This window comes from Macrotis lagotis, chromosome X (genome assembly GCF_037893015.1).
Source record: "Macrotis lagotis isolate mMagLag1 chromosome X, bilby.v1.9.chrom.fasta, whole genome shotgun sequence".
Lineage (NCBI taxonomy): Eukaryota > Metazoa > Chordata > Mammalia > Peramelemorphia > Peramelidae > Macrotis > Macrotis lagotis.
The window spans coordinates 647,810,984-647,824,920 of NC_133666.1; the positions used below are offsets into that span (position 1 = coordinate 647,810,984).

The 13,937-nt window shown below is 42.2% G+C and overlaps 2 protein-coding genes across 4 annotated transcripts in view; both read right to left on the reverse strand.

Moving 5' to 3' along the window:
* Nucleotides 1–10,612, reverse strand: part of SCAMP4 (secretory carrier membrane protein 4) — an 83,702-nt gene extending 73,090 nt beyond the window's left edge. For 2 of the 3 annotated variants that reach the window (XM_074204666.1, XM_074204664.1), the window contains exon 1: nucleotides 10,531–10,612. The gene's annotated coding sequence lies outside the window, so the exon portion shown is untranslated. Of the gene's footprint in view, nucleotides 1–9,442; nucleotides 10,239–10,530 lie in introns of those variants that run through there. The other variant, XM_074204665.1, reaches the window with a different exon arrangement.
* ADAT3 (adenosine deaminase tRNA specific 3) overlaps nucleotides 1–10,612 on the reverse strand; it is a 34,877-nt gene extending 24,265 nt beyond the window's left edge. The window contains exon 1 of the mRNA XM_074204663.1: nucleotides 10,531–10,612. The gene's annotated coding sequence lies outside the window, so the exon portion shown is untranslated. The remainder of the gene's footprint in view (nucleotides 1–10,530) is intronic.
* Nucleotides 10,613–13,937: the final 3,325 nt, after the last annotated feature.

Sequence of the window (13,937 nt, forward strand, 5' to 3'; positions counted from 1 at the left end):
AAGGGAATGTTTGCCAGGTAGGAGAGGAAAGAGAAATTTTTGCAAGGTGATGCAAAAATAAAGGATATCAATTAAAAAACATTAAAGATAAAATAAGGCAGTAATGTTATAACCACTTTAATACATCGATTAGTTTTACTCATTTTCTTTCTCCTTTTAAAAGAGTTGTTTGTGTACTAGTCCTGAAGTCAGGAGGACATGAGTTCAAATCCAGTTTCAAACAACTGACACTATGTGGGTGACTCACTTAACCCTGGTTGCCTCCAGAAGGAAATGGAGGCAATGTAAATACAAGAGATACTAATAAAAGTCAATTTAGGGGTGGTTAGGTGGTGCAGTGGATAAAGCACCAGCCCTGGAGTCAGGAGGACCTGAGTTCAAATCTGGTCTCAGACACACCTACCTGTGTGGCTGTGGGCAAGCCACTTAACCCCATTTGCCTTGCAAAAAACCAAAAAAAAAACCCTTAAAAAAAAGTCAATTTAGCCATTTGTTCAAATTCCTCTGCTTAACTTAAGTCCTTCACAACATGACCCCAACTTATTCTCTCAGCCTCACTGACATTACTTCATGTACTCTGGGATCTGGTCAGACTAGTCCTTTCTCTGCTCTTCAGACATAAAACTCAATCTCTTTTCCCTGGATCTGAAAGCCCTTTCCTGTTCCCTCATCTGCCACTGCCTTCCATCTCAAACTGTCTGAATTCAGTGACTTCATATAGGTATCCTCTTTATATTTGATTTATAGATTTGTAACATATATGTTATCTCTCATTAGAATTTAAATTCCATGCGAACAGGAATTATTTAATTGTATGTGTTCCTAGAACATAATAGCATGTCTGGCACCTGGCACCTGATTGATTTTCATTACTCCATGTTCCTGCCATTATTTTATCATGTATCCTTTCAAATGCAGTTAGGGATAAGTAGTCCTACATAAGCAGCTATTACTTGTGTGATACTAGAAAAGTCAATTAATTATACCATGTCTCAGTTTCGTCATCTATAAAATAGGGCAAATAGCAGTACCTGCTTCCCAGGAATATCGGGAAGATCAGATAATAGATATACAGCATTTGGCAACCCATAACACATTTTATCAATGCTAGCATGTTGAGGATTACTACAGCCTATTTCTCCTTCTCAAAAGTGCAGACTCTTTTCCTTATAAAAGTGTTTGCTTCCATCATGTCTAGTAGGTAGATTGCTTTACAAGTTCTTTTTGGGAATTGCTGTGCCACACCAGGTAGCTAGGTGGTTCAGTGGATAGAGCACTGACCCTGGGAGTCAGGAGGGCAGGAGTTTGAATATGGTCTCAGACACTTGACACTTAACACTATCTGCATGACCTTGGGCAAGTCACTGCCTCCCATCCAGGGTCATCCTGATCCATATCTAGTCACTGGACCCAGGCAGCTCTGGAGAAGAAGGTAAGGCTGTGGACTCAACACAGTCCACCCCATTCAAATCCACTTCACTGCTTGTTGTGGGATCACCTCCCTGATGTCATAGTCTTCTTTGAAAATGAAGGACAGGAGGCAGCTAGGTGGTGTAGTGGATAGAGTACCTGCCCTGGAGTCAGGGGTACCTGAGTTCAAATCCAGACACAATAATTATCTAGCTGTGTGGCCTTGGGCAAGCCACTTAACCCCATTGCCTTGCAAAAAACTAAAAACAAAAAAGAAAAGAAAAAAAAAGAAAATGAAGGACAAAAATGTTCAGCTGATTCAGCCTTTACTTTCTGTAATCATATTTGGGGTTTCCTTCACAAAGACCCTAGAATGATTTGTCATTTTTTTCTCCAGCTCAGAGGCACACAGGGTGAATTGACTTGCCCAGGGTTCCAGTGTTTGGGGACATATTTAAACCTAGGCCTTCCAACTCCAGGAGTAGCATGCTGTCCAAATGAGACACATAGCAACACTTTACTTATTACTTTATTATAACATTTACTCTTCTTTTTTTATTTTTTTATTTTTTTACATTTACTCTTCTTAATGAATCCCAGATTCATTTGCTACAGACTTTTATGAACCTTGATCTGCCAGGGCCAGGGGACCCCAGTGGATCCTGAGTCTCCTTCACTCTCTTCAGAAGGAGCTGCAGGAAGTGATGTTCTTAGCTCCTTCACACTTGGCTGGGTAACCCGATTAGACCCTAGAACCTCTAGGGAAAAGTTCCAGCTGTTCTTACCTCAAGTCCATCACTAAATCATGGCAACTCTAGAGGGGAAACTGCCTTGTTCCTCACTGGATAAGGCTCTCCTCAGAGCTCTTCAACCAACCTCTGGGCTCTGGATGTACTCCATTCTGAATGGGATTAGCTGATTGTTATGGTTGATGGGTCCCGGGCTAAACTGTGTTAAATCCCTACAAGACTTTTTTTTAAAAAAAATTTATTTATTGAAGGCAATGGGATTAAGTAACTTGCCCGAAGTCATACAGCAAGGCAATTAAGTGTCTGAGGTTGGATTTGAACTCAGTTCCTCCTGACTCCAGAACCGGCACTGTGCCACTTAGCCACCCCAAGACCTTTCTTAATACATGTACCACTCTTCAAACACTGTTTTCATTACTACCAACCTCTTCAATCCTTGATCCCGTAATTCTATGAAAAATCAGTTTGCCTGTGGTTCTCTCACCCAGTCTCATGGAACAAAATCCACTTGATGGCCTATCACTGAGTTCAAACTTTCATCTTCTTGTGACAGTCCTAATCTCACATCCCTAACCACTGAGCTCCTCTGGAAAACAGGGTGAATACTACAACTGAGCTTCCCCAGACTCGTCAATATTATATGGCTAAAGTAGGCCTTCTCCATCTTTTCATGTCCTGGACCCCTCTGGCATTCAGTCTTGTGAAGCCTACAAAGCCCTTCTCAGAATCATGTTTTAAAAATGCATCAAGTAAAATACAGAGGATTACAAAGGAAATCAATAATTCTGGAAAAGTAGGCTGAGATTAGGAACCCCAGTACTAAATAAATGAAAGCAGTTATTATAATAATTAAAAGTAGTCTGGTGCATTAGTCAAGAGTCAGAAGAGGGACGGCTAGGTGGCGTAGTGGATAAAGCACTAGCCTTGGAGTCAGGAATACCTGGGTTCAAATCCTGTCTCAGACACTTAATAATTGCCTAGCTGTGTGGCCTTGGGCAAGCCACTTAACCCCATTTGCCTTGCAAAAACCTTAAAAAAAAAAGTCAGAAGACCCGGGGCTTTTGTGATATGATTTTGGATAAGTCACTCATAGAATCCCTGGGACTCAGCTTTTCCATCTGTATAATGGGAAAAGGGATATCAGTACTTGTAAGACTCACAGAACTGTCTGTAAAGGGAGCCTAAAGTACTGAATGTTAGTGGATGGTCATCACCACTACTTAAATTGAAGGACAAGTAGAGAGGAAAGTAATAGAAAGCTCCTCAATAGGTAGGAAACTTAATTTTTCAGTTGCCTGGTCCTCTGACTACTTCTGGCACAGCATTGGAGGGCAGCCCCATGTTTTCACAAAGACTTGCCAAAGTGCTAACTCCTTTCTATTTTTTTCCACAGGCAGAATGCTGACTAGTACTGGTGGAAGGGATTAGCAGAATAAGTGTGGGCAGCTGTCCTAGGAACAGGAAGGAGGGCCTCTACCAGCTGTCAGCTGCCAACTCTGAGGCTCCATACAGTTGAGAAAAGGCAACTGGCTGGCAGATGCAAACCCCACCCCACTCTTCACCCCATCACTTCTCTGTCATTTTCCCAGCTCGTGCTACAAGCTGTCAAGCCCAGTTTACAATGCAGTGAGGGAAGCAAGACAAAGAAACAAGCCACAGCCCAGGTCCTTGGGATGTTTTCTTGATATGTTCAGTCTTCCTATGAGGCAGAGAATGATGGATGTGACACTGGACTTCAGAGTCAGGAAGACTGGATTCAAATCACACCTCAATTATTTTTTAGCTATGTGACCCTGGCAACTCAATCTTTCTGGGCCTCAGTTACTTCATCTGGAAAATAAGGGGATTGGTCTCAGTGACCTACAATGTCCTTTCCAGCTCTAAATTTGTGATCCAACATAGTAGATCAATTTTTTAAAAAAATAATACAATCAAATTCTAGTCCCCCCACCAATCACGGGCAGGTAAGGATAAAAAATGTGAAGTGGTATTTTAGAATGTTAGTAGTGACAAAACTCAGAATGAGCTAGTGCTAGTAAGAAAATGAGGGCAACAGAAAATGGTTTTTTCAGCTTTACAAAATAGAAAGTCCCAAGGCAGGGAGAGGATTGCTGATGGGACAATAACAATAAAAACAAGTGACAGAAGGCAAGGATGCTCAATTCTTATTTTGGATATGATTTCTCTGCCAATGGGAATAAACTCTGGATCAAAATGACTAATAGGGAACTGATACTCAAATAAATGAGGAGGTTCTAAGAAAGTCCCTCAATCTTGTCTGTTGTTGAGTTCAAATCAAAATGATGAATGCATTCTGGTCCCTGACAGAATTGGCAGGTGTGATGGCTGAACTAATGCCAGTGATCTTAGAAACATGGAAGAGAATAAAGAGGTACCACTGGGTTGGAGAAGGGCACAATTTTTACAAAAAGGGGGAAAAATAGAACTGTAAGGTTTAGGTCAGCAATCTTAAGCTTAATTCCTGGCAAAAATTCTAGAGTCTCTTTTTAGAGGGTTGGTAAATTTTCCATCTAAAAATAAAAAAAAGGAAGCAAACAGCAAAAAGAGGCAGCATGGCTCCACTAAGAACAGGTCATGCTAGGTTAGTTGTATTTCCTTTTTTGATAGGGTTGCTAAATTGGTAGCTCAGGGGTAATGAGGTATATAGTTGAGATTTAAATAAAACATGATAAAAGTCTCTGGTGCTACATGTGTGAACAAGATGAAGAGGTGTAAGTTAAATGAAATAGTACAATTAGAAGGATTCTAAACTGGCTATATCCAAAGAAAAATCACTAATGACTTCCTGTCAACTTCAAAGCAGACCAGGTACCAAAGATACGCTGTTTGAATCTAGGCTGTACAACATTTTTAATTAATGATTTTCAGGGGTTCTTCACCTAGGGGTTGTGTTTTTTTTTTTTATGACTGTTTCAACAGAATTGGTTTCCTTTGTAATTCTCTATATTTTATAAACCTTATTCTTTAAAGGGTCCTTTGGTTCCCCAAGTTGACTTCCAAAGGGACCCAGGACACCCAAAAGGCAAAGAACCCCTGTTCTAGGTAAGGTAACAAGCATGTCAAGTCTGCTGACAACAGAGCTGCACTCTGGGACTTGTGTAATGACCAAGACAAGATCCAGGATGACCTAGGTTAACTAGAACCTGAAGTCAGATTGAAAAAGATCCAATTTCACAGGGACAAATGTAAAGACTCAGATGTGGCCTCAGAAAGTCTGACTACTCATATATAAAATGTAAGAGAGAAGATCAGAGAGCAGTTTGCAAGGTAAAGACCTGGTGGTTTGGGGTGATAGGCAAAGTGCAGCAGCATGAGTTGTCTGTGTAGTCTAGTAGCCATAAGGAGTCAAGGCCATCTTGGGCCTCATTAAAGAGGAAACACTTCCCCCTTCCTATATATTGATCAGATCATATGTGAACAGCAAAGGGTGGGGTTGATCAGCTAGACAGAAAAGAGCAGCTAGGATAGAAAAGGGGTCTGCACCCCTATCACATAAAAATTGCTTGAAGAAACAAAGGATGTTTCAAATGGAATTGAGAAAACTCAGGGAGAATACAACAGTTGCCTATACAGTTAATAAATGAATAAGTGATTTGAACTCAAGTCTTCCTAACTCCAGGCCTAGTGCTCTCTCCAAGGAGTCACCCAACAGCTGCTGCAAAAACAAACCAAAAAACAAAAGGAAGAGATAAAAATAATAAGATTTTTCAAAATAAAAACCTCAGTAAAAAGAATTTAAGAGGACAACACAGGGCTGCTAGGTGGTGCAGTAGATAGAGCACCAGCCCTAGATGCCTATAAGCATCTCAAACATTGTCCTGTGAATGTGACATTAATTTCTTTGGCTTGAGCCAAGGGAAGGACAGGAATTATGGAAGAAAGTTGCAAAGAGGCAAAATTAAATTTGATGCTGAGAAAATTTTCCTAATATGTAATTCCTAATTACAGAAAAGGGCAAGGGGCGGCAGTAAGTGGCAGTGTATGCTCCTCTTGTTGGGAATAGTCCAACAAAGGCTGAATAATCAACCTCTTAGGTTATACAGAGAGACAAAATAGCAAAATAGTCAATTCTTTTCCAGGAAGGGGTAGGATGAGGTGCCCTCTGAAGGCCTTCTTCCTCTGAATTCCTTATGAGAAAGGAAGCCTCAAGGCACTATTAAGCAATGGAAATCTGCAAATTTATGGAAATCTCACCCCTTGAGCAAAGTTTTATGACCATCACAAACTACTGCATAGTACTATGATAATTGATCATTTTGAGGAAAATTTGCTCACAAACACATTTCTTAAAAAAACAACAAAAACTGGTACCAGTTGATAAAATTAATTCATTAATTTGTAGATCTGAAATCACTATATTTGATCTATATTTAATCATTTATTTAAATAATCAGACTGTGCTGTATCAGGGAAGAAATAATGGAATTAGATATGGCAGGCTATCTGATCTAATGGGCCAGAGGAAGAAGATGCAAATTGGTTTTGGTCTGAAGAGGTTATTTTAATTGGTATCTGACACACACCCAAACAACTTTCTTAAGGCTATAAATTGCAGAGGAGGGCATCTGGGTGGCACAGTGTGTAAAGCACTGGCTTTGGAGTCAGAAGGACAGGAGTTCTAAGCCGGTCTCAGACACTTGACTCTTACTAGCTGTGAGACCTTGGGCAAGTCACTTAATTCTGACTGCCTCACATCTAGAGCACCCATTATACAAACAAATCAAAATGAGCAATGGACTGGATCAATAGGAAATCATTAGCAGAGGGGAAGCATCCGAGTTCATTAAGGGAAACAGCCTTGAGGGAATTGAGCTAAGAAAAGGATTTCAAGGTGGGCTTCACAACCTCAGAAGGAAGGCAGCAGCTAAAAAGGAGTGGCCTACAGACTAACATGGCCAAAGGCAGAGACAGCAGAGTCAAAGAGCATGTTCAGGGAGCATAGCTGAGTGCAGCTGACATGGAGGGGGCTGGAGGGAAGCCAAGGAGAGGGATGTAGGGCCCTGAAAGGGAAGGAATCTGAATGAGATGTTGGGAAGCTTGAGGGGTCTCAACCCAACTGGAACTCCAAAGACTAAAGACAACATATTTTCCCAATGAATGACTTCTAAAGCTTTGCAGCCTCTCACAGTAGGAAGGGTCCTAAGAGCAGGTAGCTAATGCTCTCTGTGGTCTCTCTAAAAATCCATTTAAATCAAGTCTGATCTATTCCTAAAAAGAGAATTCCACACACCAGAGGTTTTTCAGCCCTCTGAAAACCTTCAGTGACAAATAGCACAAGGCCACCAGAAGCCCTGGAGGAGCTGAGGGATGATGGGCATGGAGCATGGCAGCTGACTCTTCTCCCTATTAATTTTTCAGTCTTTCTTACTAGGGATGGCTCAAGGAGAGGGCAGATTCAGAAATAAATGTAAAAGGAAAGGAGAGAAAGGAATAAGCCTTTATGGAGCATCTCCTGGGTGCCAAACACTGGACAAATAACTTAATTATGCCATGCAATCTGAGATAGGTGCTATTATGATACCTATTTAACAGGTCAAGAAACTGAGAGAAACAGAGATTAAGTTGATTCCCCAGGGTCACACAGTTAATAAATGAATAAGTGATTTGAACTCAAGTCTTCCTAACTCCAGGCCCAGTGCTCTCTCCACGGAGCCACCCAACAGCTGCTGCAAAAACAAACCAAAAAACAAAAGGAAGAGATAAAAATAATAAGATTTTTCAAAATAAAAACCTCAGTAAAAAGAATTTAAGAGGACAACACAGGGCAGCTAGGTGGTACAGTAGATAGAGCACCGGCCCTGGAGTCAGGAGTACCTGAGTTCAAATCCAGCCTCAGACACTTAATAATTACCTAGCAGTGTGGCCTTGGGCAAGCCACTGAACCCGGTTTGCCTTGCAAAAATCTTAAAAAAAAAAAAAAGAGGACCCTAGGATTGGAAACTACAAAGGTGCCTGAAGATCATACCATCCAATCCATTCATTTGAGTGTTAAAATTTTTAAAGAAGAGGAAATCAAGGCCTTGAAAGGTTACCTGACTAGGCCAACATTCAGCTTCAGTCACCTCTAGCAAAGTAGTTCATTCCTCTCATAGAGGCTTTTAATTTTTAGGAAGTTTCTCCTATCAAGTGAAAAATTCACCTCTTCCAATTGGTTTCTACTGCCACTAACTACTTAGAATGGTATTAGAAGTTAAGAGATGAACTCAGTTAGGTGCTTCTGATTTTCCCCTCATCATTGGTTGTATCACTTCTATACTTTGCAAGCTGATGGAAATATTAGAAAGACAAGTCATTCCATATGGCTGTGAGATACTGTGGACAGGATACTGGACTTGAGTCAGAAAGATCTGAATGTGTATCTCACCATGGTCCTTCACTAGCCTCAGTTTCTTCATCTGTAAAATAGGGATAATAGCACCTGCCTCACTGGGGAGTCTTAGGGCTCAAACTGCAAAGTATTTTGCCTATTTTATCATATCCCCTAGATAACTCATACCTTCCTAGCTCCAGCCCTCTACCCACTCTTTCATACTGCCTCCACAGCCAGAGAAAGGAGAAAATTAGCTACTGCCACTTGGACTAGGTCTGAAATCCAAGTTCCTCTAGAGCAGATAGATTCCCTCCCACATGATTCCTGGTATACAAAACTGGGCCCTAGGCTCCATGAAAGCAGCCACTGTCTCCAACTCAACACACAAAAACACCCTTATTTGTCTCTAGCAGAACGTTAACTTCATCCCTGAAGTTTAAAAACAACAAACATCCTAGGAGTCCTACAGGCAATCTCCTCATCCAAACAGTTTCCTGTGGGTAAACTGAAAATGTTGGGGGACCAAAAAGTGCAGTACTCCCCTTCCCCCATCCCCTTTTGGGCTCCTGGGGGAATTCTTTATTCAGACAGACATCATTTGCACTTGCTTTACCCTGTTCTTTTGGCCTCCCCCAATGAATAGTCTAAAGAACCTCCATCTGACTTCCAGTTCAAGGTGCCTTCCACCTATGAAAACAGCTTCTGTGGTGGAAGCAGCCCCCACCCTCACCCCCCATGTCCTGTGTCAGGGGATACTAGGAACACAACTGCAGACCTAGAGGAAGACAAGTCAGAAGAATACAAACAACACCCTGAATAAGTGTTCCAATTAGGTCAAACTTGGTAAGAAAACCACCTACTGAACCAGCCACTTGTGTCTGTCATCATCTCACTAACCCAAAATTTAAAAAGAAAAAAGCTTACACAGGAAAAACCCAGCCCTTTTACTCACGTAGCACTTTTATAGTTTATAGGAAAGACCACAATTGCTATCCCGGCTTGGCTTGAGATCTCTGGGTCCAGAAAGGAGACCTTTGTAGGGTCTGAGCCCTGTCTCTGACTTGGGTCAGTACAAGCTTAGTTGTCCTCTATCTATATTCTTCCTCTATTCAGGCCGGGCCTCCACATGGGATTCTCAGTCCCAGGTCCACACCAAGAGTCCTTGGATCATACAGACTCTGCAGGTACATTTGCATTCCTTTAAAACCACTTTATCTCGAGGATCTGTAGAAGGATCTAATTAGATAATACTATCAGTTCCTAATTATATTTGTGCTCTCTACCCAGGAACAGCCAGGAGACCTGGGTTCAAATCTAATCTCAGAAACTTACTAGCTCTGTGACCTTGGGCAAGTCACTTCACCTGTTTGCCTCAGTTTCCTCATCTGTAAAATGAGCTGGAGAAGGACACGGCAAACCTCTCCAGCAAGAAAAGCTGAAATTGGGCCTGGAAGGGGCTGAAACAACAACCACCACCATCTGCCATTAGAACGTGGGGTTCTTTAGCTTGCCGGGTATCAAGGCGCTCCGTTGTAAATGTCTCTTTCATTCATTCTTCCGTGTCTCCACTAGGAGATAAGGGCATTCAGGTGCTTCTCAGAAGTTACCTGTACCTGAACAGTAATTCCTGCACCAGAGCAGGCTGGAGGAGCGCTCAGGCGGGCATCCCTGGGGAAGCTGGTCAGGGGAGAAAGGAAGACCCAGAAGAGATGGCAAAGGAAGCAAAGCACAGGGCGCCCTCCTCGGCTGGCCACCTGTGTGCCCGGCTGGCCCACCTGCCGCCCGGGAGGGGCTTGGCTCCGCCTCTCCCCTCCCCCATTCCACTTTCCCCATTTCCTCTTCCCCTCCCCTTCGCCCCGAATCCTTCCCCGGCTTCCCCAGCCCCTCCCCGCCTCCCAGGCCGGGCCCCAGGCCCAGGCCCGGGAGGGGCCGGGGGAGAGGCGGAGGGGGCGTGGCCCCGTCCCGGAGCCCAACCTGGGGCCCGCCGGGAGCCGACGCCCCGGCCACCGCCCGCCGGACACAGGCCTTCCTCGGTCTTACCTGAGCGCGGCCCGAGCACGGAGCTGCCTTCCAGGCTTAGCAACAGGCGGCGCGGCTCGCCAGCTGCCTCCACTCCTCCTCCCCCGCCCCTCACCAGCTCGCTCCTCCGAGGCCGCGGGGCACCACGGGAGTCGTGGTTTCGCGGGAGCGGGCGCGGGCTTACGGTGGCCGAGCCGGACTACAATTCCCAGGAAACCTGTCGCAGCCAATCCGAGTCCCCGCCCCGCCGGCCTCCCTCTGCTCTCGTGACGGGGGCGGGGCCTTTCTGGAAGGAAGGAGGGGGGAGGGAAGTGGAGTCCCTCCTGCGTCCACGTGGTGTCTTGGGCGGGGACTGCGTGGCTTCTCTCCTGGGATGAAATGAATGAAAAGTCATCCCTGCCCCAAACTGGCGGGGAGAGGGGCCGGAAGCCAACACTTGTATGAGTTTGTCTTGCTTCCTACCTTGCAACTTGTAAATAAATCTAAATTAACCTGATCTTGACCGTATGCATTTTTTTTATTTTTGCAAGGCAATGGGGTTAAGTGGCTTGCCCAAGGGCACACAGGCAATTATTAAGTGTCTGAGGTCGGATTTGAACTCAGGTCCTCTTGACTCCAGGGCTGGTGCTCTATCCAATGACTATATATATATATATATATATATATATATATGCACTTTAAACATGGAGAAACTTTTTTTGTACACATTCTTAAGTCAGGTGAATGAAATAGGTAAAAGTGAAGTACAGAGGGCACTTTTTTTGACAGTCTATCTAGGCCAGGTTGCAAATGGTTCTAATTACTAATTTCAGGTTTATTTTATTGCAGTTAATAATGCTAATTGAACTGAATTTTCGTGATCTCCTACAGAGGAGACTATATTTAGACTGAAGAAAAGGCTCCATAGCAGGGTGAAGTTTTGTAATTAATATTTAAATAATTTGCAAGTGAGTTTCAAGATTTTGGTAGTTTGTATTCCTAAAAACCTAATATTTCATAAAGCTTCCTGAGGGAAATATGTATTTTAAATGATATTATTTGGAATAACTTTCCCAAGGATAAAAAATTTGAATGGAAAAATTAAAATGAAGGGATTGAACCAGAAGACTTCTTAGGTCCCTTTCAATTCTGTGATCTCCTAAAACAGGACAGTCTCAATGTGGGGTACTCCCTCTACCAGTGTAGCTCATCACTTTCACTGGACTTGCCCAGGACCACACAACCAGAGACAAGGGATAAAATTTGAACCCAGAACCTCCTGACTTCAAGACCAACTATTTATTTCTCTCGGCCTCAGTTAAGGTATCAAAATATAATTTTTTTTAGGTTTTTTTCAAGGCAAATGGGGTTAAGTGGCTTGCCCAAGGCCACACAGCTAGGTAATTATTAAGTGTCTGAGACCAAATTTGAACCCAGGTACTCCTGACTCCAAGGCCAGTGATTTATCCACTACGCCACCTAGCCGCCTCCAAAATATAATTTAGTATAAGTTTTTATAACTATTCTTGGTCAAAGGTCTAGTTTGTGAGGAATGGAATAGGTCTTCCTTAGACTTTGACAGGAACATTAGTCCTGCCCTCCTTAATCCAGAAAAGCATTGCAACCTTTAGGAGAGACAGCTAGGTGGGGCAGTGGAGAGAGCTTGGGCCCTGGAGTCAGGAGAACCTGACTTCAAATTCTGCCCCAGACACTTATTAATTACCTAGCTGTGAGATCTCAGGCAAGTCACTTAGCCCCATTGCCTTGCAAAACAAAGAAACAAACAAAAAAGAGTTGCATCCTTTATAATTTAAAAGCAGATTTTGTCAGGCTCTCCTAATCTTGAAAAACAAATATTCTCCCTAGCCTGTTAGTACTTAAAAAAAAAAAGGTTCCCTCCCTCAGGAAAAATATCATTATAGAAGGATAGTTCTCATATCAAATAATAGAATGGTCTCCAGGTAAGTTTAAGGTTTTGTCTATGCTTGTTTTGTGTATTCTGTTCCCCTCATCTTGTTGCTGTACAAATTTTCTGATCTCCAGCTTAGGGACAGCATTTTTTTTTCTTTTATTAAAGATTTTGAGTTTTACAATTTTTCCTCCAATCTTACTTCCCTCCCTCCCCCCCACGGAAAGCAATCTGTCAGTCTTTAATTTGTTTCCATGTTGTACATTGATCCAGATTAAGTGTGATGAGAGAGAAATCATATCCTTAAGGAAGAAAAAAAAGTATAAAAGGTAACAAGATCAGACAATAAGATATCTGGGTTTTTTTTCCTAAATTAAAGGGAATAGTCCTTGAACTTTATTCAAACTCCACGGTTCTTTCTCTGGATACAGATGGTATTCTCCTTTGCAGACAGCCCCAAATTGTCCCTGATGGTTGCACTGATGGAACGAGCAAGTCCATCAAGGTTGAACATCACACCCATGTTGCTGTTAGGGTATACAGCTTTTTTTCTGGTTCTGCTCATCTCACTGGGCATCAGTTAATGCAAATACCTCCAGGCTTTAGGGATAGCATTTTTAAATGGTCTCCACCACCTAAAATGATTTGGTAAAGCCCAAAAAATAAAATTTCATGTCTAATCTATTTTTATATTGTTGTTGCTGTTATGTTATTTTAACCCTATGTTTTAAGGTTCTTAATTTTAGGTTAACATTAATGGTGTCCTTGTTTGGATCTAGATAAGTGACTTGAAAGAAAACAGACTTTTCCTCAGGGCAACACCACAAAGAGGGATTCCTAGAAAACTAAGATGATTTTGAACTTGACTGATTGGTCATGTCCAATGGTGAGGTTTCTTGACTTTTCAAACTGCTCTAGTCTGAACTATTGTTTTTTATTTGTTGGGGTTTTTTTTTGAAGTTGAAGTTTCTTTGGGAGGTTACTTTTGATTTTGAGAATTCTCAAAGGTTGGTGAAAATTGTTTTGGTTTTAAGTAGCTAGGTGGGTGCCAAGGACTTATTCCTAGATTTAAATGTGGCATTCTTTGGTGAAGTGGTCTAATGGTTAGAGCTAGCACTTTTCTTTGATCTAGTGCAAAGAATTTGTCGAGCAACCCTGTCATATGTCTAGTTTCTATTATATGGTTTTTGTTTAATGTCTTGTGTCTTTTGGTGTTTTGCTTTTATGTATGATTATTGCTATTTAATTGGTTGTTGTATTTGATCGTGGGATCAGAGATGCAGCAGAGAGAATACCTGCTTTTTCTATGACCAAGCATTATGATGCTAATGACCATGCATTTTGCCAGTGTTGGTGTAAACTAACAAGTGAAGATCCTAAATTATGTTTGTCAAGACGGGTATCTTTTGAAAGATCTATACTGAACTATGTTAAAACAAAATTAACTCTAAAAACTAAGACTTCTAATAAGGAATGGGAATGTTTCTATCATTGGTATAGTGAGATGCTACACAGAGAACATAGAGTTCAAATTTCTTCA